The 26,789-nt window shown below is 38.7% G+C and overlaps 1 protein-coding gene across 1 annotated transcript in view; it reads left to right on the forward strand.

Annotated features, from left to right (window-relative positions):
- LOC126263117 (endothelin-converting enzyme 1-like) overlaps positions 1-26,789 on the forward strand; it is a 295,370-nt gene that overhangs the window by 217,047 nt on the left and 51,534 nt on the right. The window lies entirely within an intron of this gene.

Genomic DNA, 26,789 nt, shown 5'->3' on the forward strand with positions numbered 1-26,789 from the left:
GGTAATGCAGAGTAGCCTGAGGAATGAACTGATGACATTGGTTGTGTGCAGCCACTGTAATTTATGTGGGCACACAGTCCCATGCACTGTATCATATGGTATAGTTTGCTGGGTATGTTGATAAAAAGGGCATTACACCAGGTAGTGTACAGAAAGTATGTGGCTAAGGCAAGGCAGAACATGAATACCAAAGAAATTTAGGTCAGTGTAGATAATAGGCAAACACAAGCATGGGTTGTTGTAAATAGAGAGATAGGAGTTTAGTAGTCTGATTTAAAGTTTGCATCATATAGGAAGGTGGCCCAATTTTCAGCTATTCTGCAAATACCCCTCCATCAGCCATTGGCAGCCAATAAGATTCCCTCTCTTTCTGAGCAGCTAGCCATGATCCACTAGATGCCGAAAATCTCTCTAATGCATGTTGTACTGTTGCAGTACTTCACAATAACCAAATTATTCATTAAACTGTTGGTGTTCTTTTTTCTCATAGCAATATGGCTGTGAATGTGTATCTGTTAATGTTGCAGAGTGATTAAAAAAGTGTCAAGTTACAGCAATAAACATGAAGTGTTTCACAAGTACTTGAGGGGATTGCTTAATGCCTTTATAACTTTTTCAAATGTGAATTTTTAGGTAGGATTTCTTCTGTTGACACTTGAGGTCACAAGAGCAGACTGCAGAATCATGTGGTGTCAGCAAGAGAACTACAAGAGGGAATTGTAAAAGGAAATGTCAGAGTTGTAGGAAAATTAGGAAGATTTGGTTTCATGTCATGTGGAAAGCATCGAAATCATAAGAAACCTGTAACACAAATGGATGGTTTTGACAGTGATGTTTCAAAGTGCTCCATGGAATTGTGAATGCCCATCACAACAAAGTTTTGTTACAATTACACATGGCTTTAAAGATCAGACTTCATCAATGTGAAGAATTTTAAAAGGCATTAGTTTCAAATATGTTATGAAGAGAGCTTTTAGTTCAAAGAAGGACATAGACACAGCGTGAACCACATCCCTTCTAGAGATGCATGATAGAAGAGCAGGAGGTAATTCAACAGAGTATCACCTTGATGAAACATGGGCGAATGAGAATCATTTTGGGAAGACCTACTGGAAAATGAACTATGGTACTGTTGGTTTTAAAGTTCTGATAGGAATAGGTTCCCAGATAATTATTCTGCATGATGGCTCTACACTTACCTTTTATTACTTATTGTGCAGCCTGCCTGCTTTGTTGAGTGATAATGTGTTTGCCTACCATGCAGCAGGTCCAGCTTGGAGATTTTCTCCACTCATAGACTGGGTGTTGTGTTGTGCTCATCAACACCAACATGCAAGTTACCCAATGTGGCGTCACCTGAAATAAGACTTGCAACTGTGTGGCCAAATTTCCCCAGATGGAGCCTCTTGGCCATCAATGCCACAAATCATTTCATTACATTTTTTACTTATTGTGCGTGGTCTCCTTCAAAATTCTCCTCCACAATTGATACACTGCTCCCAACACTGTTTTCACTTCTGGAAGCTGTCTCAGTGCGCCTCTTGCTCAATCACACAAAGTGCCATCTGCAAATTTTCTTTTATCTCATCTGCCATTGCAAATCTTCATCCTTTCAACATGGTTTTCAACTTTCTAAATAAAAAAGTTTGCAGGGGCCAGGTCTGGAAAGTACATAGGATGAGGCGCCACAGTGACTTCGTTTTTTGTGCAGTAGTCACGCGTCAACAAAGATGAATGCACAGGTGCATAGTCATGATACAAGAGTCATGAATTGTCTCACCATATTTCATGCCATTTGCTTCTCACATTTTCTCACAGGTGTCACAACATGTCCAGATAGTACCACCGATTAACAGTTTGTCTCTGTGCCATGAATTCATGATTCTATCCTTCAAAGTCAAAGAAAATTATGAGCACGGTTCTGACAATTGACCTCTCCTGATAAGCTTTTTTTTGGTCTTGGATAACCTTTCCCAACACTCTATGAAGATTTAACCTTGGTCTCAACATCATAACTGTAGACCCATGTCTCAGCACCAATTATGATTCTCTTAAGGAACAACTCATTCTCATTTGTGCGATCCGAAAGATCTTCACAGATTGCAAGTCGAAAGTCTTTCTGGTTTTGACTCATGAGCTGTGGTATGAACCTGGTGCCAACATGATGCATTCTGAGATGCTGTGCCAGGACTTCATGACATGTTCCAAATGAAATGTTACATTCTTCTGCAATCTTTTTGATAATTAGTCTTCGATGGCTTGCACATTTTCATTGGCATTCCTGACATGAGCATAGTCGGTAGATGTTGAAGGGCATCCCCAATGAGGGTCATCTTTAACTTCCATCTGGCCATTTTTAAACCATGTGAACCATTTGTAACATTGAGTATGGATCGTGCACTTATCACCATAGGTTTCCTGCATCTTTGGTGTGTCTCTACAAGTTTTCTTGAGTTTCATGCACAATTCAATGCAAAATGCCTTGCTTCTATAACTCTGCCATCTTGAAATACATAAACTGTGTGACACAACATTCTACTCAGTAGAACACTGAACAATAAATAACAGACATACAGCAGTGAAACTTCCAGAAATTACACATTAAACACAGGCACATGCAGGGATGCTAACCGCACTTCACTCTGATGCACCATTGGTGCAAAATTAAGAATGTTTCAGAATTTTTTGAATAGACCTTGTAGGTGTGGAGATACAGAAATGCTAAATGAAAGGCATTTGGGCATCAAAATGGCAGAAAACATCATGTGGAATACAGTTCATGAAAAACAGCACAACAAGTTGAATCACCACTCTGACATACAAATTTGGTCAGGGTGCATGTGATAGCCATGAGAGTGCTACTACTGTCATAGGAAATCACATCCCAGACAATAACTTCAGGTATAGGTCCAGTGTGTCCAGCACACAGACAGGTTGGTTGCAGGCCCTAAACTGGCCTCCTCCTTACCAACATGTGGCCTTGACTCGCATCAACGCGAAACCAACTTACATCAGAAAAAACAACAGATATCCACCCTGCCACTGAAGTCAGAGATGGTGGTGATTTGAGGTCAGTGAAATGTACACTACAGGGCTTCTGGCTCCAAGCTACCCATGAAGTAACCAATTAGTAACAGAACTTTTTGTCACTGTGGTGCCAACTGCTGCTGAACACCGTCGTCTTCCCTCTCGATAGAACCATGTGGCCATCTGTAGCCTTATTACATGATCCCATTCCTACTCAGTGAGATGTTGACAATGGTGTCTTTGTCACTCAGAGGCATTCTTGACTAACATCAACTCATCACATCCAATCTCAAAGGTAACTAACACTCAGACCATTACAGTGTGTATTTATAGCAAAGCTGAGCTGCATCCTCATAGTGGAGCTACTAGCACAACTCATATGTGACTGCCATGAGATTTGAACAGACATCATCTTTCAGATGTACAAATATGCCTACCAACTTTTGTTAACGTCCCACAATTCCTTCTTGGTGCTTCAATATTTTTTACAGTCTCTCTCTCTCTCTCTCTCTCTCTCTCTCTCTCTCTCTCTCTCTAACACACACACATGCACACATATGGTGAATCATCTGAAACATACACTGGAAATGAAGTGGAAATGGAAAATGCTATTGATGTGCAGTGTTCACAGAATGGATTGGTATCCAGTGGCTTGTATTGTTAGCCAATAAAAAGTTTGTGATAGTACAAAGAAACTGTATTTTTGTGCAAAAATACACTTTTTTAAATGCAACAGTGCTTATTGACATAAAAAACTAAAAGTTGGGTAAAGGTGGTGAGTGGATGGTGGTGAGTGGATGATGGGATTTACCAATGCAGAAAAAGCTGACATGTTCATGCTGTATATAGAGTGTAGGAAGAATGCAGTTCATTCATGTATGGTGTATGAGGCACAAGGCCCAACAGACATCAACTATCTCAGCAATTATTATAAATCTCTTCAACCAGTTATGTGAAGGTGGTAATGTAACACCCAGATAATGTAATAAAAGGAAACAAGTGACAAGAGAAGAGGGGGGAATTAATGTTCTTGCCACAGTTGCAATTGATCTGGACATTAGCTAAAGTGCAATCACATGAGGAACTAGGATGAGTCAGCCAAATGTCCTACACATTCTCCATTGACATAGGATCCACCGCAATCACATCTCTCTCCATCAAGAGCTGCATGAAAATGATTATGAGGATTGTGGTAACTTCTGTACATGGACATTGAGACAGGATACTCCGGATGTAACATGCATTTTATTTAGTGATGAAGCCACATATACCAATCATGACCAGATAAACACCAAAACATGCACTACTGGTCTGTTGGGATAGTGAACCATCCACTCATAAGCCTATATTTCATAGATGGAACACTGAACATGCACAAGTATAGCAGCCTCCTAACAGAGCATCTTCCCTGGGTACTAGAAGATATTCCTCTGCAGACTAGGAGGAACCTGTGGTACCAACATGATGGCTGTCTAGCCCATAGTGCACAAATTACTACAACATATCTTCACGATTCATTTCCAAATCATTGGACTGGATGCAGAGGACCTATATCTTTGTTGGATCATTGCCTGCATTTGATATCTGTAGACTTTTTCCTGTGAGGAAAGCTGAAAGACACTGTCTACAGTGACATACTAACTACACCTGATGAATGATATGCAATGACATATTACTGAGGTCTGCTTGGACATCTCCACTGAAATGCTAGCACATGTGCAGAAATCATTTCATACCAAACTGGAAGTGTGTATTGCTGCTGCCAGTAACCATTTTGAACACAATCTGTGATGGTCAATTTTCTCATTAGTGGTCATCCATTCAACAAGTGTATGTGCTTGTGTCTTTCTTTAGTGTGTGTTAACACAGGTATTGTGCAAGTGTCAGTGTGGGAACTTTTCAAAACACGATATCCCATAAATGGCTTGCATTAGAACACTACAACAAACTCCACTGGCTTTCTACATTACCTTAATTTTAGTTTATTAATGTCAATATGCATTGTTCCATTTAAATAAATCTATGTTTGGACAAAAAACATACTTCCTAAGTATTATTACAATCTGTTTATTGGTTAACAGTATGAGCCTCTGACTACCAATCTATTCTGTTGAATGGCACTTCCCATTTCCTCAATATCTGTGGTGTAAGTTTTAGGTGATTCATCATGTGTGTGTGTGTAATAAATAATTCATCACAGCTTAACGAGATTAGTGATGTCCATATCCACAATACTAGAAGAAAAAAATTACTTTCTTTACTCATTAAAGCTGTCAGTGTCTTGGAAAGAAGTAGGTGTAAGTAGATGAATGACGAACACTAACTTCACTTAATGAAGGTTTATTCAACACTTGCACAAGAGCGTGGAGCAAACTGCCTCTGGCTAGAACAAATACGGTATATATACAGCTACAGAACATTCCAGTATAATGATTCTTGCCATTTGTGGATACTTCTAGAATGTACTCAAACCGAATATAGAAGGCATTCTGTAAGCCCATCAGTTTGCGTATGGTAGGCAGTCGTCATGTGATGAGTAATGTTGCACCGACAGTTTACCTCTGTCACGAGATTCAATTGAAAAACTTTCCCTCAATCCGTAATTAACAACCTTGGGCCACTGTGTTTTAATATAATGTCTTCTACGATGAATTTGGCTACCTCAGATGCTTCGGCTGTTTTCACAGATTTTGTTATGGCATAGCACGTCAGATTATCAGTGCAAACAATAATCCATCTATTGCCACTAGCAGATGGCGGAAATCGTCCAAGGAGGTCAATCCCAACATACTGGAAAGGCGTTTCGGCTGGTGGAATTGGTATGAGTCAGCCAGGTGGTTTCTAAGGAACTGCCTTTCTCCTCAGGCACTCTCGATAATGTGACACATAGTGGTTGGGGTTGGGTTGTTTGGGGGAAGAGACCAAACAGCGAGGTCATTGGTCTCATCAGATTAGAGAAGGAAGTTGGCCGTGCCCTTTCAAAGGAAGCATCCCAGCAGTTGCCTGGAGCGATTTAAGGAAATCACGGAAAACCTAAATCAGGATGGCTGGATGTGGGATTGAACCGTCATCCTCCCAAATGCGAGTCCAATGTGACACATAGTGACAAACACTCCTAAATAAACCTGGCCAGAAAAATCTCTTGCAGATCCTATCGTATATCTTAATAAATCCTAAATGTCCGGCCTCTGGTGTGTCATGGAATTTCTGTAGGACATCTAAGCACATGTATTTAGGAATCACTCTTTCCAAATGGATCAAAGTTTTTCTTGCAAAGTAACCAATTAACTACCTTAAATTGTCAGTTCACATCCTCTGACTGATTTAAGGCAAGCATACTTTAAGATATATTGGTGTTCTTCTTCTGCTCAGCAGAGACATCCTGGAGTGTAGTGAGACAGTCACTATCTTCATCAAAGTCTTGATGGTTTTGCACAGGGTTTCTTGAGAGACAGTCAGCATCTTGGTGTTTTCTTCCACTTTTGTACACTATGGTAATGTCATACTCTTGAAGATGTAGTGCCCACCTGGCGAGTCATCCTGTTGGATCCTTAAGACCTGTTAACCAACAAAGTGAATGATGGTCTGTAACAACTGTGAATGGCCTTCCATAGAGATACTGTCGAAATTTGCACATGGTCCAGATCACAGCAAGACATCCTCTTTCTGTAGTTGACTAGTTTCTCTCAGCTTTTGCAAGTGTCCTAGAAGCATAGGCTATAACCTTCCCTTTTCCATCTGAAATCTACAGCAGAACAGTACCAATCCCATACCCACTGGCATCTGTGTGTAGTTCTGTAAGTGCTCTCTCATCATATAGACCAAGTACACGGTCAGTCGTCAGAGCTTTTCACAGCACATCAAAAGAATCTTGTTGAGCCCCACCCCAGATAAATTTAGCATTGGCTTTTAACAACTCTTGGAGTCTTTGATAAAATGACAGTAATAAGAACACAATCCGAGGAAGCTTCTCACATCTCTAATACTTTTAGGAATAGGAAATTCTATTATAGATCTCATATTTTCTGGGTCTGGCTGCACACCTTCATTTGACACAAGGTGCTCAAGTATTTTGATTTCTTTTGCTCAAAAGAGACACTTTATTGGATTAAGTTTCAGTCTGGTTTGCTGGAGACACGAACTGTCCTCAGTCTTTTTATGTGTTCATCAAATGTCTCTGAGAACACAATAATGTCATCTAAATAACATAGACATATTGTCCACTTCAGGTGCCTTAGAAGATTAGCCATCATTCGTTCAGAAGTTTCTGGTGCATTACACAAACCAAACGACATTACCTTAACTCATGCAGGCCCTCAGGGGTGATGAATGTAGTTTTCTCATGACCAGCCTCACCTACTTCGATTTGCCAGTATCCTGAGTACATGTCCATGGTTGAGAAAAACTTAGCCCCCTTCACACAATCTAGTGTATCATCAATTTGGGGGAATAGGTTTAGTTATCTTATTAACATTCCTGTAATAAACACAAAAGCACCAACTGCCATCCTTCTTCCTGACGAGTACCACTGGTGACAACCATGGGCTCTGCGTAGGCTGAATGCTGTCATTCTTCATCATTTTCTCTACCTCATCGCAAATTATTCTTGGCGACAGTTAACTATCCACAATTCACTGAATCCGTTCTGAAATGAGATGACAGAGGCTGGGATGACCATGTTATTCTTCAGTGGTATGCTTCTCTTACATTCCACTACAAGAGCCATGGGTTGATGCATGGCATGACACATGATAGCTACGTTTCTAGCACTGACTGCAGGAATGATCACTTCATCCAGCACAGATAGTCTTCACACACCTGGATGTGCATCTTCCTGTCCACAGTATCTCATCTCATCTAGCATAATCTTCGAGTGATCCCAATCTATAACTGCTTGAGAAGCTTTCAAAAAGTCCCATCCGAGAATGACATCATGACTACACTCTTGTAAGATGATGAATTCTAATTGCTGTGTATGGCCACTTATACCCACACAAATGACACATCTTCCTGTAGGTTTTACATATTATTATTTATATATTAGCCACCTTCAGCAGAGATGTTTTGTTGTCGACAAATACGGTTTTCTGCAACTGGCGACGGTACTTCTCCGAAATGAATGAATATGATGCTCCAGAGTCCATAAGAGCTTGGGCTGGTCAGCCATCCATGAGGATATTGATGTAGTTTCCTATCATTTTTGTAGTGATCAATGGGGAAGGATTTTTCTCTTCAGTGGCCTCACCTGCAAGGAAGGTCGTACCCTTTAGTGTTCCAGGTTGTGGCATCTAGGTGATTAGCTGGAGCTTCTAAACGGTGATGGAGACCTTGATCGGCATGTTGGGGAGTGACCTCTCCAGTGGATAGCTTGAGGTGATAGTGACCTATGTCATCCTGAACCCACATCTTCTTGTTCATCTTTGTCATCCCAGAATTGGTGTCAGCTATAATCAGTCTGCTGTCTTCTGGCACAGGCGTCATCAAATATCCGCCACCTTTCTTGACAATAGCACACCACATGTCCTGGTTGCCCACAGTGGAAAGATACTGGTTGGTTATCCTGGGTCCTCCAGACACCAGTCTTCCTTGGTGCCCAAACAGGTTCCTCATGCAGCATTGTAGGAATGAAACTTCACCTGTATCTCAATTTTTTTACTGTTTTAAAGGTAAATGAAGAATGAGAGATTGGGTTGAATGTCTGTTCCATTTCCTCCCTTATGACCTCTTGAAGAGTCTCAGTTTTTTGCTCGCTGTACAATCCAAGTGCCTTCTGGACTTCCTCACTCTCTATCTGATGACGAACACTTGTGAAATCAATTTCTTCCTCCATCACAGACATCGATACGATGTTTTGGAAGCCATTCAAACTTCTTGCGTGTAATTCTTTTTTGATGCATTGTCTCGATATACTGGCACCATTTTATGAAGTCGTTTACTGTTGAAACTTCCTTCAGGAGTAGGGCATGATACATGTCCTCAGCAACACCCTTCATGAGATGTGCAATCTTATCTTCCTCAATTCACTATTTTACACAGCTCCAAGAGGTCCTGAATGCAGGACACTGTTGTTTCTCCTGGACACTGTGCCCTGCACTATAATTTATTTTCAGCCTTGCACTTCTGTCATTGTGTGTCACTGAAATACTTGCGCAGTTCCACCTGGAATACTTCCCAGCTGGTGAACTTCTACTCATTGTTCTCATACCATTGCTTGGCAGTGCCCTCCAAGTAGAAAAATACATTCGACAAACACATGGTGTCATCCCATTTGTTAAATTTGGCTATACGCTCATATACCTTCAGCCACTTGTTTGGATCTTGGCCATCATCACCAGGGAACCCAGAAGAATGTCTCATGTGGCGGCACACAATTGCTGTCATCGTGATGTCCTCTTCTTCTTCTGTCTCTGATAGATTGCGATATGTTGAATATGGCTCGAACTTGGGTTTCTTGCCACATAAATGGTGGCTCTGTCATGGCCTGATGGGAGCCACTGTGTTGTCAATAATGTGCGGTATAACAAGTTCCAATACCCAGTGCCTCCACCAGAATAATGTCACATAGAGGAAGGTGTAAGCAGATGAATGACAAACATTAACTTCACTTAACAGAGGTTTATTAAGCACTTGCACATACAAGAACGCGGAGCGAACTGCCTCCAGCCAGAACACATACAGTATATATACAGCTACAGAACATTCCAGTACAATGATTCTTGCCATTTGTGGATACTTCTAGAATGTACTCAGACTGAATATAGAATTTAAAATGTTTCAGTTCAAGTGAGTTTTGAACTCGGGACTCTCCACCCAACACTCCAGTATCATGACCACTATACTACGGCGACTACACTACTTGGCTTTTTGTACAAAAATATCAATGTTTTTTTTTTTTCATTTTCCCAACAACACAAAATATGTATCAGGTGGCAAATAAGTTTTCAGTCCAACCTATAATAATTTCTTTTTGACACCTCATATCTCATAAACAAATTTTTGTTTAAAAACTAGTAGTTTTAAGTGTAGTTGCATGATTAGAACTGAAAAATAATATGTTTATGTTGTAGATTAACAACCTGTCAGTCAATATAAACAGTTATCTTGGACTTGTTTCAGAAGATGAAGTTATTTAGAATAATATTGATAACGTGTCAAATGGTGCAAATGTTGACAACTCATCTTAAATGTTCAGAAATGTAAAACGGTATGCTCACAAAATGCAGAAACATAAATCCAGTGCTCCAATATCAATGTAGCACAGTTGGAATCAATCAACCTCATTTAAACCTGGATGTAACTGTTGATGAGGATATGAAATGATCACATTGCTCAGCCATAGGTAAAGTTGGTGGCAGAGGTCAGTTCAAGGGTTGGATACAGGGAAATTCCAATCAGTCTATAAAGAAGATTGCTTACAAAACTGTTGTGGAACCCATCCTAGAACACTTTGCACTTCTGTAAACCATATTAAATGGGACTAACAGGACATGTGCCACATATACAAAGAAGGGCAGCATAAATGTTTCAAGGTTTGTTTTAACCATGTGAGACTGTCACAGAAATTATGAAAAACTTGGACTGGTATACGCTTATAGATAGACATCAATCATCCTGGGAAAGTCTACATCTACAAAGTTTCTTGAGCCATTATTAACTGAAAAATCTAGAAATATACAGGGTGTCCAGATAAAATGTGTAAAAACATAAAATGTAATAATGTGAGAAATAACTGAGATATTTCTTAATGGTAAGCTTTAAATTCTCTCCAAGTGTTTTGCAGCATTGCAGGTGAATCATTTGCAATAGTTGTATGAATGCAATGGTGCAGATCTTGTAGATCACAAATTGGTATCTGGTACACTATGTTCTTGATAAATCCCCACAGAAAAATATCAAGGTGTGTAATGTCTGTGCTCCTAGGGGGCCAAGCAGTTGATGGATACTTTTCCCAACCTGGGAACACTTCACCCAAGAAATCCATCACAGTGTTTGTATGGCATGATGTGCCATCCTGTTGAAAGATCATTTCACAAGGAAGCTGTGGCACAGCACACAGATCCAACATGTCTGCATATGTTGTTGCATTCTTTTTCCATGAAGAAGAAGAGACCTATAACCCTCTCCTTCAACAATCCACACCACACTTTCACTTTTGGAAAGGCACGCTTGCACTCCACCACTATGTAGGGATGTTCAGTTCTCCATATATTTATTTATTTATTTATTTCATTCGTGTTCTGTAGACCCATTAGCGATAAATCGCTTTGGTGTAGAATGTGTCATTTACGTAGATTTGAGACATTTTTTTATAATAATAGGTTGTACAATGAATAATATATTACATAGAAAAAATGTTTACAAGAATTGTTTTTGTAAAAAGTTACAAATTACATTGAACAGACTTACAATAGATCAAAATCAATTCACATATTCTCATACATACATTTGTCCAGTGAGAAATGGTTTTACTTAGAAGATACTATTTAAGTTGATCTTTAAAAGTAGGTGGATCAGTAACGGACATTTTTATTGCCTGAGGGAGAGCATTAAATATTTTTATGCAAGAGTAGTGTACTCCTTTTTGCACCATACTTAGATTCTTTTGCCCAAGATGTACATCATTCTTTACCCTAGTGTCATAGCTATGATACATGCTGTTCATTTCAAAAAGGGAATGAATTTTACTCAAGAAACACATGAGAGAAAAAAATGTACTGAGATACTGTTGTGAGTATTCTCAGTTCTTGGAAGAGTTTCCTGCAGGAATGTCTGTAACTGACACCACACAGAATCCTAATGACTCTTTTCTGGGCTATGAGGATTTTGTTTGCCTTTGGCTGGTTTCCTCAGAATATAATTCCATAGGCCATCAAGGCATGAAAATAACCAAAATAGACAGCTTTCAACGTATTTAAGTCACTGAAGGAAGCAGTCACATGAATAGTGTAAATTGCTGAGCTTAGTTTTTTTTTATACAGCTAAGGAATGTGTAAGGACCAGTTTAGATTGTTATTAACAAGTAGACCCAGGAACTTTGTTGACTCCACTCTTGCTAAATTCCCATCATTGTATTTAACATTAATCTCACCTTTGATATTTTGGCTTTTATGGAATTGAATCAATTTAGTTTTTTCAAAATTTAGTGATAATCCATTAGAGGTAAACCAAAAAGTCTCCTGAAAAATTGCATTTACAGTGATTTCAAGATTAGTATTTGTTGAATTGTCTACCAGAATTGTTGCATCATCAGCAAACAAAGTAAATTTTATCTTAGCACTTGTACACATTGGAAGGAAAAGTAGAGGACCCATAATAGAGCCCTGTGGGACTTGTAAATGGACCGCCAAAAGTCGTCGTAGATATCTTTTGCTAATTGCTGATAAACGCACTATTTCACTCCCATTTACGGAGCTTGTTAGCACTTGATGTTAGGTTGGCGCCATTACAAAATATTGTATTGTAGTAATCGCTGCTGCTTGCTGGATCGCTGCGGTGTCTCGTTGCTGATGCTGGCTCTAAATTTGTGTTGTCTAGGGTAAACACATGAGGTTCCGTGTTTTTCATGTGCTTTTGATGATAAAGAACGAGCGAAACCAACACATATGTAAACATCAAACATTTATTCCTTTAGTGGCCATATTAATTCCACTGTCCACCAAAGACCATAACACAACACAAAGTAGTACTTCCTTTACATGTTCTTTGACTTGTTTTGCCAAACAATAACACAGAAACACACTTCACCAAAGTGACATTCCGACTGCTCTGACTGCCTCCGACTGTTCTCTCAACCCTTCTCGCTGCTTGTATTTATAACATTGTCAAAGAACTACTAAAAAGAGATATAGTTTATGAGTCACATGTACATCTGTTATCATAATTTGTGCAGAAAAGTTATTAATTTGCATCGAGTGACATAATTTAACATGTTATGAAAATGACAGACAGATTTGTTGACTTGACAGAATAATTCTCTGTTACAAAAAGGCCGTTTTTTAGAAGTTTGTCAATTGACTTCTCTAATTTGCATAAATAAGTAAGTAACATGAATTATGAAGAATTACATTGGTTTTCGTCTAAAATAGGATTGATTACGTGAATACTGAGTGAAAACGCTCCTAGTGAACAAATAGGTTTCACTGGGCGATTTTTATTTAAGGAGATCCAAAATACCTATGTTGGCCACTATTTTTCGTACTTCATACTAATTATTTAAGATGAACTTAGTGTTTTTACATGATGGCATTTGCTGTATCAGTGATCAAGTGATATTAACTTTTGTGTGGGTCAGTTATTCAGTATAATTTAATGGGTTGACTGTTTATGGAGACATGTTGTGCAATCATTGTTAACATACACAATAACTTTTCTATAATCATAAATACTCGTTAAACTGGTTGAATTTGGAAGGGATCGCATACTTCATTAAAGTAAAGCCTTTAATATGTTCCGTTACAATACCCCCCTCGGGTAATATCATTTACAGAATGATAATGATATTAGCCGACTAGGAAAAATGTGTCAATTACTATGCATAATGTGTATGTATACAAGGACCGTTACAACGTTTCAAAAATGACTTTTTCCTGCAAATATTTTAGTTGTGTTGTTTCAAATGCACTTTGTGTTATGTCAATCAGTATGACAGCATAATAAAAATATTTAGTAATATATGAAAGTAAAAAAAAAATTGTTAATCTTTGCTCCCAGTGCGCCACATGGAAAATGATCAGAAACAGACACAAATATATCACATGCGATCTTAAGATATAAAAAAAAAATATATGTAAATTATTTCAAAGTCAGCTCTCATTGAGTCACAGAATAATCAAGATAATAGAAGGAACATAAATATATTACATAGATGGACAGGTCATATGTCCATAAGAAAATATTGCCACTGTCTGTTCCTTTTGAGCCACATAAAAGAAATGAAAACCAAGAACATAATTATAAGTATGGACATGATATATAAATACACACACTAGTGAAGTCACATGTATGGATATAATATGCATTTAAAAAAGAAACGAAATATTTAAAAAACTTGTCTCCCATTGAGACACATAGTCAAGACAGTACAAGAACATATGAATACTAAAATTGGACACTTAAATTGGTCACAACATAACACAAACATCAAACTTGGTGAACATCTGATTAGCTGTAGAAAATTGTCCACAAATCTTATGTCTAAGAAAACAATAGTAACACAATGATGGGTCTTGCACCAAAATTTTTACATTGTCTTTTATTTGGTGCAATCATGTCCCATATTCAACAATACAAAAAGAAAGTAATAAATGTTTGTCACCTCTTTGGGTGCATGGTTAAACTTGCCCCTTGCAAGTAAAGAAGATGTCTCCAAATTTAATATTCAATGGTGACAATAAAAATATAAAAACATTCTCTCAGAAATCTGGAACTTTTCCAGGGTCTGTAGTATGAGTGGTAGTTGCTACTTGACACATCCAGTAAAAATCTTTGCTGATCACATGCTTTATGGAAAATGGGTAAGTAACTGTATTCAAACAGGGAAATGTGCTTAATCATGTTTATATGGTTTCAATTCAGTGATGTTTCTTAATCCAAATAACCTTCTTGATTTGGGGAAGATAAGTCTATACGCATTAGGATGTGGGCTTTCTTTTATTTCAAATGGACAAATGTCAATGTTTACTTTAACATATAGATAACCTAGCTCAACATCTTTGTCTATTTCAGTATTTTCAAACAATAGATCATTTTCAATTCCTTTAGTTCCTAAGTCTAATGTCTCTCTCCTACACTTAGACACATCCCTCTCTGTTTGCAAAGCATTGACATTTAAACGTAAACCTTTGTTTTCATCTGTTCCTTTTAACACTGTGTTGTCACTTAACAACCTACTGTTTTCACCCCCTTTTTTATAAAGTCCACTACGGATTCTTGTCCACCATGTAGGATACAAGGTTGCACTTACCTTTGCTAATTCTTTCCAAAAGACATCTTTGTTTATACAGTTTCCATAGTTGTTCCACAAAACTTCTAAAAACTTTTCCCCTTTTTCTTGAAAACACACATTTACATTCCATCCGTTTATATTTTCTTTAATATTATTATTATTACCATTCTCATAGATTAGCATTTCATAGTTCCCAATAGGCAATAGCTTGTTCTCAGATACACATTCCCTAGTCTGCATTTCACTTAAATTAACCTCATTATTACCCATGTTCGTCACATCACTTACCTTTATCTCATCATCACTTTTCAATTCTACAAATACTTTTATTTCTTCCTCTACACTCTCATCAATAACATCACTTGATTTAGGATCATTATTTAAATGTCCCTCTATTACTTCTTCTTCCTCCTCAACAACAACAACCCCATCTTCAGTTTCCCCCCTATGTATCTGAATCTCAGCAATTGAGTCTTTGGCTCCATTAAACACTTCGTCATCCCCCTTCATATCAAATAAACCCCCCAAAATAGATTCTACTTGTGGTGTGTCTGACTTGTTATTCACACCAGTATCCTTTTCAGCCCAACTATGGAACTCTGCAATACCTTCAACTTCTGCACTTTCACTAACTACCTGTGCTTGAACACAGTTTTTATTAACTGTATCACTTTTACTCATAGTATCCCAAAACCTTTTATTAAATTCTAATTTATTCATTCTAACAACATCAGTATTTTCATGGTATTTACTCTTTATATTGTATCCTCTCCTTTTCCAGGTTCGGTTATGTGTTGTCCTGTCATAATATTGTCTAGCCCCAAAACTACGGACATCTAGTGGGACTGTCCACCGTTTCCCGGCTGGTTCCCTCGGTCTGTCTGCTTGTAGTTACCATTTTGTTCACTAGTTTCGAGAAACCCCCTTCTCTCTTGTTCTCTTCCCCAATACCTATTTCTATCATTCCTGTTATCTCTCCTCCATCCTCCCTCCTGTGTATTGTTTCTGAAATCATTTTCATATCTCCTATCTCCCCTATTTGGAGCATTATTTCCAGAATTTTCAAAGTCTCTCCTCCCATAATAATCTCTATTTACATTCCTGTTCCACCCCCCATACTGGTTGTTGCCAGAGCCAAAACTTTGGTTACTTTCTCTTTCCAAGGCCCTATCTAATCTATCTACAAATTTCAGGAACTCTTCCATTGAATCGTCTGGTCCATGGACCAATTCCCACTGCAGTCTCTCTGGTAATCTTCTTTTTAAAACATCAATTTGTGTCATAATATCAAAAGAGTTATTTAAATGAGCAAGTTTTTTCAGTTGATCTCTGCAAAATTTTTGCATTCCCCCTACTTTCCCTCTATACACTGGTCCATTTAGAAATTCTGACTTTAATCTGGCTTGTATGGATTGTGACCAAAATTTGCAAATAAATTTAGCTTCAAACTCTTCAAAAGTATTCCAAGAATCATTATTCTCATTTGCCCAGGATAGGGCCTCCCCTTCTAGAAACCGTTTTACTAACTTAATTTTTATGTTATCTGACATTCCTACAACAAACATATCCTTACATTGGTGAATAAAGTCAATAGGGTGCAGATTTTCACCAGGAAAGCATTTCACTTGGATGTGCCCATACATTGTATTTTGATTGTAAAACATTTGTTTTGACATTAATGCATCTTCCAATTGTGTATATTTAGTGTGTATATTTTTTACTTTTGTATCTACATTAGTGGTGTACAGGTTGTATTCTTGTTTAAGGTTTTCTGATGTTTTGTCTATTCTCTGATCTAATCTTTCAACTTCAGTATCTACTCTGTTGTAGATGACAGCAATGCTGTCTGTGTTCGCTTGTATGTTTTCATTTAAATTTTCAACTTTAACTTGAAATTCTTTTCTGAAGTGTATCAACTGTTCGCTAGTGTTCTTACTGAGGGTAGTTTTAATTTCCTCACACTTCTCATTGAGATGAGTACTTAATAGATCAAAATCCAAACTTAACTTATCCAGTCTATCTGTGTTTTCTTTACTTGATTGTTTAAAATCCAAACGTACTTGTTCACTTGATTGTTTAAGTTGCGAGCTTATTTGAGTTGCAAACTCTGCTAGCCACTCTGTTAAGTTTAATTGTTCACCACCCCCTGGTTCAATTTTTACATTTCCTACGATCTCATCACTCTCAGGTAGAGACATGTTCACTAATAATTTTGTAAATGACAACAACAACAAAATACCTTGCTTTATGGCTATGCTATGATGTCGTGGTCGGTGTTCTTGTTGGCTTTCTTCACTTATATTCGGTTTTATTGAAGCTGAAGTCTTGATTGATGAATTCCATTGACATAATCCAGACGTTAATCTTCCGAGCGGTGTGATGATAGTTTTTCGTAGTCGCACAAACACACTTTATTTATTTATTTATTTAATTTTGACATATTTTCACTGTTGCCACAATGCACAAATAAAATTTTTTTGGAGTGCCAAGCACTTACGAAATTTATCGCTGCACTATTATCATCGATGCACTTAAAGATCCCGGACGAGCCCCCACTTTTGTAAATGGACCGCCAAAAGTCGTCGTAGATATCTTTTGCTAATTGCTGATAAACGCACTATTTCACTCCCATTTACGGAGCTTGTTAGCACTTGATGTTAGGTTGGCGCCATTACAAAATATTGTATTGTAGTAATCGCTGCTGCTTGCTGGATCGCTGCGGTGTCTCGTTGCTGATGCTGGCTCTAAATTTGTGTTGTCTAGGGTAAACACATGAGGTTCCGTGTTTTTCATGTGCTTTTGATGATAAAGAACGAGCGAAACCAACACATATGTAAACATCAAACATTTATTCCTTTAGTGGCCATATTAATTCCACTGTCCACCAAAGACCATAACACAACACAAAGTAGTACTTCCTTTACATGTTCTTTGACTTGTTTTGCCAAACAATAACACAGAAACACACTTCACCAAAGTGACATTCCGACTGCTCTGACTGCCTCCGACTGTTCTCTCAACCCTTCTCGCTGCTTGTATTTATAACATTGTCAAAGAACTACTAAAAAGAGATATAGTTTATGAGTCACATGTACATCTGTTATCATAATTTGTGCAGAAAAGTTATTAATTTGCATCGAGTGACATAATTTAACATGTTATGAAAATGACAGACAGATTTGTTGACTTGACAGAATAATTCTCTGTTACAAAAAGGCCGTTTTTTAGAAGTTTGTCAATTGACTTCTCTAATTTGCATAAATAAGTAAGTAACATGAATTATGAAGAATTACATTGGTTTTCGTCTAAAATAGGATTGATTACGTGAATACTGAGTGAAAACGCTCCTAGTGAACAAATAGGTTTCACTGGGCGATTTTTATTTAAGGAGATCCAAAATACCTATGTTGGCCACTATTTTTCGTACTTCATACTAATTATTTAAGATGAACTTAGTGTTTTTACATGATGGCATTTGCTGTATCAGTGATCAAGTGATATTAACTTTTGTGTGGGTCAGTTATTCAGTATAATTTAATGGGTTGACTGTTTATGGAGACATGTTGTGCAATCATTGTTAACATACACAATAACTTTTCTATAATCATAAATACTCGTTAAACTGGTTGAATTTGGAAGGGATCGCATACTTCATTAAAGTAAAGCCTTTAATATGTTCCGTTACAGACTCCACAGTTTATTGTACCCCAAGAAGGGGACACTGGTTCCCCATTAGTGTCGTTCACCATAACTTTCTGTTTCCGGTCCTTTAAATAGGAGGAAAGCCACATCCCTGCTTCTCCAGTTAACCCATAAAATTCTGCCTTTCTCAGAAAAATCTCATGGTTCGCACAATCGAAAGCCTTAGAAAGGTCAAAAAAAATTCCAGTTGGAGACATTTTATTATTGATTGATTCAAGGAATGCATTGGTGAAAGAATATATTGCATATTCTGTTGAGATGTTTTTATGGAAACTGAATTGACTTTTACTGAGAATGTTGTGTTTACTAAGATGTTCAAGAATCCTTCTGTGTACAAGTTTCTCAAGACTCTTGGAGAAACAAGTTAAGAGTGAAATAGGGTGATAATTAGTTACTTTGTTTCTGTCACCCTTCTTGTACAATGGTTCACCACTGCATATTTAAGTCTATCAGGAACAATTCCTAGTCTCAGTGATTCATTAAAGATGTGGCACAGGACTTCACAAATGAAAATGTGTGTGTGTTTGAACACTTTGATGGAAATACCATCAATACCAGTTGAGTTTTTGTTTTTCATGGTCCTTATTATCTTCTTAATTTCCTTAACAGTGACAGGAGGCATGCTAATCTGGGGTGTTGCACTAGGTCCACTTCTTTGTAAAAGATTCAGAGCCTTATTTATAGAACCATTGCACCCTATTTTATCCACTGCAGGCAAAAAATGCTTGTTGAAAATTTTTGCAATATTTTTCACCTTTATCAATGATATTCCCATTATGTCTAACTTCAATATTTTCTGCATTGTTTGAGTAACTACCAGTTTCTCTTTTAATAATACACAGATGGTTTTTATTTTGTTCCCAGGATTATCTATTTCTGATTTGATGAACATACTTTTTGCCCTTATCAGAACTTCATTTACAATCTTGCAGTACCTTTTATAATGAGCTCTTATTTCAGGATCATTTCTGTTTCTGAGAGAAACATAAAGCAGTCTTTTAGTCCTACATGACGTTTTTATTCCTTTTGTGAGCCACTGTTTGCCGGTATGGCTCTGGCACTTGTTCTTTGCAGTTCTTAGAGGGAAGACAGCTTCAAAGTGGCACATAAATTCATTTATAAATATGTTAAATGTGTCATTCACTTTCAGTGCTCTATAAATTGGACTCCAGTCAATGAATTGAAGATAACTGTTGAAGATCATGAGATTTTCATTATTAATTACCCTAAATGACCTTTTACAGACTTTGACCTTCTTGTGTGGGCATATATCATTGACAGCAATTGGCCATCATGGTCTGAAAGACCATTTAGGACTTATTTTACTGTTGCATTAGTGTTTCTATTCTCATAAATGAAAATATTATCTATAAGACTTCAACAGTAGTTCATAACCCTTGTGGGGAAGTCTACCATGGGTCTGAGGTTGTATGTGTTCATTATATGTAGCAGGTCAGCTCTACTACTATTATAATCTAGAAAGTTAATGTTAAAGTCTCCTAAGACTACAGTATTTTTATTTTTTGAATATATATTGGATAGGAGAGATTAAAGTTGCTTAAAGAACATACATTGCTTCTCTGATGGGGCCCTATACACTGTTACTACAATGAGTGACAGGGCCTTGGTGCTAATTACTATACCACAAGCTTCAAAATGCTGATCAAAACAATATTTTGTGAGCTCTAGAGATCTATACATTATATTCTTTTTTACATATATAATTACACTACCCTTCTGCACACTGTTTCTTCAAAAGTGAGAGGCAATATGATAGCCATCTAGATTCAGCATATTGATACCCTTCTTTACATGGTGTTCAGTAAAACAAAGGATATCGGCATTATCAATAGTATTACTGTCACTAATATTCATTGTCTACAGTTCTAGTTTACTTCTTAGCCCCCTTATATTTTGATGGAAAATACACGGTTTGTCACATTTAGTATTGACTTTTTGAGGAAGTGAGTTGCTAGGTTTCAAGATGGGTGAGTTTTTGTACATGCTCGTTAGATAATTGATCTTTTGCTGAGTGTCATTTCTGACTGACTTATCTAAGTCATGGTTTTCCCCTTTCTTTTGCGAAACCATAAAAAATCTTGATTTAATAGAGCAGGTTTTCTAGGCCTCAAGCTCCTCTTTTGATTGTTTTGATTTGATATGGCAGCTGTGCATGTTTATCATGCCAGAAGAGTGTAATGTAGTCGCATTCAAGAAGCAGACAAAATCAAGGAACACTTCATTTTCATCCATTCATGCAAGAACTGTCTCTGCAAATACCTTCTGTTGCAGCCAGTCTTCAGGCTTGATTTTGTGACAAAGCTGTGGTTCATTCACCCACAGGCACGACCTTGTATCAGTGACATCATGTACTGTCGAACAAGATAAATTAACCGCCTACTTGCTTTTTGTATTGACCTACGAGGCCTCCACTGGAAGGACATACTAATTTAACAGTAGTCTTTGGAACTGTGTGCTTCCCATGGTGGCACAACACCAAAAGCAAACTCCCAGTTTCATGAAGCAGCTTGTCCCATTTCTTTATTGTTGCATAAGTGCAAACATCGTCACTTGATCGCAGTCCATACTCATGCTGAAAATGACATTCAACCAGAGTAACAGTATTTATCTCTGTAAAAGAAAGCAAACAAAATACCTTCTACTGTGGAGTCTACATGGCTACCAACTGCTGTAAGCAAACACAGAAAATATTTTTAGGTACTCTACTTGTAGAAGAAAACCACAAATAAATATCTCAGTTACATTTATAACATTTTATATTACTATGCTATATATTTAACCCGGACACCCTGTCCTACATCCATGTAAACATCACAACCACAAAGGCTGCAAAGACAAGATTAGACCCATTATAGCATGCACCAAGGGATCACAAATTTAGCCTTGGAGGGCAGTGTGGAAGGTAAAAATCATAGAGGGAGACCAAGAGATGAATACACTAAGCAGATTCAGAAGGACGTAGGTTACAGTAAGTACTGGGAGATGAAGCAGCTTGCACAGGATAGAGTAGCATGGATAGCTGCATCAAACCAGTCTCAGGACTGAAGACCACAACAACAACAACATAGCATTCACAGTGGCATTGAAGCCTTCTGTTGCTCCATATGTGATTGGAATGGTAAATGGTGTGTATCCTCTGACATTCCATTCAATAGTTTCAGAGTATTGAGTAGAGGCAGACTTTTTCATGATTTTAATTACATGTTGTTTTGTGTGTGTGTGTGTGTGTGTGTGTGTGTGTGACTTTATGCTGGGTGGTACAGAGCTGGTGAAGTTGTGCTTCTGACACCTGCTGTTTAGATTGTCTTGTCACAGTTGCCACACATAGCATGTCCCGTACATGCAAATCTCACATGTCCATACTTTAAAAAATTTAAAATCCAAGATGAAATAATGACAGTAATGTGAAAAGGATGGATTTTTACTCACCATGTAATGGAATGTTAAGTCACAGAGAGGCATAACAAAAAGACTTCTACACAAGTAATTTTTTGGCCAAGAGGCCTTTTACTGAATTAGACAACATACACATGCACATTTATGCAAACCCAACTCATACACTCATGACCACTGTCACTGGCTCCTGAGCCCAGAGTTTACTTTAAAAACTTAGAATATACAATGTGTTTGGGCAGTCAAGTGAAAATGAGGCAGACTATATAATGAGCAAGGTGGAGATACTAATAATACAGGTATGTGTGTTTATAGAAGTGTTTTCTATTGGAATCAGGAAGGAGCGGCATGAACATTCACTGCTTTACCATTTGCCTGTTAGACATGGTCCATGTGAGGTCAGTGAGTTGTGAATGTCCAATTTCAGTACGGAGGCCAAGAAAGAGGTCAGTTTTATAGTGCAGAAGGAAAGTCAGGAAGCGAAATCCATACCCATGGAATAGAATATGAGTGGTTTAAGTCATACCTACAGAACAGGAAGCAAAAAGTTTCCTTATATGGGTCAAATGATTTAAATAAGTTTGCCACTTCATCTAACTGAGGTGAAATTACATTAGGTGTTCCACAGGGTTCAATCATGGGTTCCCTTCTGTTCTTAATACACTCCTGGAAATGGAAAAAAGAACACATTGACACCGGTGTGTCAGACCCACCATACTTGCTCCGGACACTGCGAGAGGGCTGTACAAGCAATGATCACACGCACGGCACAGCGGACACACCAGGAACCGCGGTGTTGGCCGTCGAATGGCGCTAGCTGCGCAGCATTTGTGCACCGCCGCCGTCAGTGTCAGCCAGTTTGCCGTGGCATACGGAGCTCCATCGCAGTCTTTAACACTGGTAGCATGCCACGACAGCGTGGACGTGAACCGTATGTGCAGTTGACGGACTTTGAGCGAGGGCGTATAGTGGGCATGCGGGAGGCCGGGTGGACGTACCGCCGAATTGCTCAACACGTGGGGCGTGAGGTCTCCACAGTACATCGATGTTGTCGCCAGTGGTCGGCGGAAGGTGCACGTGCCCGTCGACCTGGGACCGGACCGCAGCGACGCACGGATGCACGCCAAGACCGTAGGATCCTACGCAGTGCCGTAGGGGACCGTACCGCCACTTCCCAGCAAATTAGGGACACTGTTGCTCCTGGGGTATCGGCGAGGACCATTCACAACCGTCTCCATGAAGCTGGGCTACGGTCCCGCACACCGTTAGGCCGTCTTCCGCTCACGCCCCAACATCGTGCAGCCCACCTCCAGTGGTGTCGCGACAGGCGTGAATGGAGGGACGAATGGAGACGTGTCGTCTTCAGCGATGAGAGTCGCTTCTGCCTTGGTGCCAATGATGGTCGTATGCGTGTTTGGCGCCGTGCAGGTGAGCGCCACAATCAGGACTGCATACAACCGAGGCACACAGGGCCAACACCCGGCATCATGGTGTGGGGAGCGATCTCCTACACTGGCCGTACACCACTGGTGATCGTCGAGGGGACACTGAATAGTGCACGGTACATCCAAACCGTCATCGAACCCATCGTTCTACCATTCCTAGACCGGCAAGGGAACTTGCTGTTCCAACAGGACAATGCACGTCCGCATGTATCCCGTGCCACCCAAGGTGCTCTAGAAGGTGTAAGTCAACTACCCTGGCCAGCAAGATCTCCGGATCTGTCCCCCATTGAGCATGTTTGGGACTGGATGAAGTGTCGTCTCACGCGGTCTGCACGTCCAGCACGAACGCTGGTCCAACTGAGGCGCCAGGTGGAAATGGCATGACAAGCCGTTCCACAGGACTACATCCAGCATCTCTACGATCGTCTCCATGGGAGAATAGCAGCCTGCATTGCTGCGAAAGGTGGATATACTCTGTACTAGTGCCGACATTGTGCATGCTTTGTTGCCTGTGTCTATGTGCCTGTGGTTCTGTCAGTGTGATCATGTGATCTATCTGACCCCAGGAATGTGTCAATAAAGTTTCCCCTTCCTGGGACAATGAATTCACGGTGTTCTTATTTCAATTTCCAGGAGTGTATATGTGAACGACCTCCCTTCCTATCTGAAACTGGAAGCTGAATTGACACTGTTTGCTAATGATACAAGGATCATTATTAATCCAGTAAAAGAAAGTCAAATTGAAAATGATACAAATAAGGTCTTTGCAAAAGTCATTAATTAGTTTTCTGCAAATGAGCTTGCTCTAGACTTTGAAAAAACACAGTACATCCAATTTTCTGCTGCAAACAGTACAATTCCTTCAATAAATATAACACATCAACAGAAGTCAGTAGACAAGGGTAGAGCATACTAAATTTTTGGGTGTACATATAGATGAGAATCTTAATTGGAAAATTCATACTTTGGATCTCCTAAAGTGACTAGCTTAATCAACTTTTGCGATCAGAATAATTGCCAATTTCGAGGATATAGAAATTAGTAAGCTAACATACTTTGCATACTTTCACTCTCTGATGTCGTACGGAATAATATTTTGGGGTAACTCAACATTTAGGCAAAAAGTATTCACTGCTCAAAAGAAAGTGGTTAGAATAATGTGCGGGGTTCATAGTCACACATCTTGTAGGCATCTTTTTAAAAGATTGGGAATTCTTACAACAGCCTCACAATACATCTACTCACTAATGAAATTTGTTCTCAACAACATGGACCAGTTTAAAAACGACAGTGACATTCACGATTATAATACCAGAAAAAAGAAAGACTTACACTATCCTTTGCTAAACCTATCTTTGGAACAGAAAGGGGTAAAATAAGCTGTTATAAAAATTTTTGACAAATTACCAAGTGAAATAAGGTGTCTGACAGACAGCAGTAATAGCTTCAAAAATAAATTGAAATCATATCTCCTTGACAACTCCTTCTATACCACAGATGAATTCTTGAATAGCAATAAATAAATCTATAAATATAGTATATGAATTTTGTGCCATTTAAGGGAATGGGGTAAATAATAGAAATATTAATCTTTAACTCTGTATTATATATATATTAAAAATTTTTGTTTCACATGTGCATTTCTTGTGCACTTGACACATTCCACATCATAACGGCTACTGTACTGTACGATTGATCTGTGGAACATGCAACTAACTAACTTATTAACCAAAAGGTCTGCTGTGTATGGCAAACAAAGTATGTGATATGTTTGTGTCTGCATGGACTAAACAATTTCAAGTAGGTCAGGCATCATTGAAAGACAGCAGTCTACCAAGACACGCCCTCATGTCATTACCCCTGACAGCAGATGGTGGAAGACATTCAGCTCATGTTGGTTGTCAGTCACAGTATTGTTTGCACTATTGTGATACAGTGCTTGAATTTCCAGAAATTCTCTGCACAGTAGGTTCCCCACAGCCTGACAGAGGAGCAGAAGTTGAACAGAATGTCAACATCTGTGAAACATCTAAAACAGTCTCATAGTGATGTATATCTTTTCCTGTATTGTTGTGGAAGATGAAACATAGTGTCATCATTTTGAACCAGGGAAAAAGCTTCAGAGTGAACAATGGAAGCACTCCAAGCTGTGCATATCAGCTCTGGGAAAGATGATAACCTGTTTCTTTGAATGCAAGGACCTGCTGCTCACTGAATTTCTGGAACACAGTGTCACAATTGATGCATAGTGGTTTGTGGTTACTGTACAATAATGGAAGCATGCCATCAGGTTGAGATGCCTGGGAATGTTGATGGCTGGCATCATTCTGTTGCAGGACAATGCCCACCCACATGTTGCCAAGGTTGTTTGTACTACAAAGAAAAAGTTTTGTTGTGAAGCCCCCACACATCCTCCATACAGTCCCAATATTTCCAAATACAGTTTCCATATTTTTGGGGTTCTGAAGAGAGATATTTGTGGCTGCTGACTTGCTTTGAATCAAGAAGTGTATGCCTGGCTACAATCATAGTTCCATAGACAACTGCAGACATTTTTGATGAAGGCATTGGCCAGCTTGTCTCACAGTGGGATAAATGTTAATGGCAATCACTTTTGAAATAGTAAACAGTTTACTTACTTTTCTATCTGTCTTATTTACATTTGACTGCTCATTGCAAATGTTGCTTTACTTTTGAAAGGAAGCCTGCCTTAATGTGTTCCAGCAACATAGGTGATTCACATGTTGTTACAAAGACGGCCGTTTTATTGTGCTTCTCATTTTGTTTCATAATGCTTTCCATGGCTTTAACATATTCCTCCATAACAAAACAAATAGAAGATAAATGCTATGGAGACATACATGAAAATGGGAACTAGGAAACTAATCTTTAGCTGCTACGATTTTGTAGTGTTTGTGTTGTCAAGAAGTAATATGCAAGTTCCTTTGGACATGCATACATGTCCAACAGAACAGGTACTGTGGCAACTACAGCCATCATGAAATACGTGAAATGTAGTCAAGGGTTGCAAATACAGACAACCACCAGCTGTATAATGGAATGGCGACAATGAAAATTTGTGCAGGACTGGAACTCAAATGTGGAATTCCCACTTTAACAAGCAGTTACCTTAACCACTTTGTCTATCTGTTCATCACTTTGTCTATCTGTTCGTGACCCACAGCCAGGCGCAAACTTCTATATGTCATCACCATTCCTGCATCACAACCTGTATTTGTACACATTATGTAATTGCC

This window comes from Schistocerca nitens, chromosome 6, assembly GCF_023898315.1.
Source record: "Schistocerca nitens isolate TAMUIC-IGC-003100 chromosome 6, iqSchNite1.1, whole genome shotgun sequence".
In the NCBI taxonomy this organism is placed as follows: Eukaryota; Metazoa; Arthropoda; class Insecta; order Orthoptera; family Acrididae; genus Schistocerca; species Schistocerca nitens.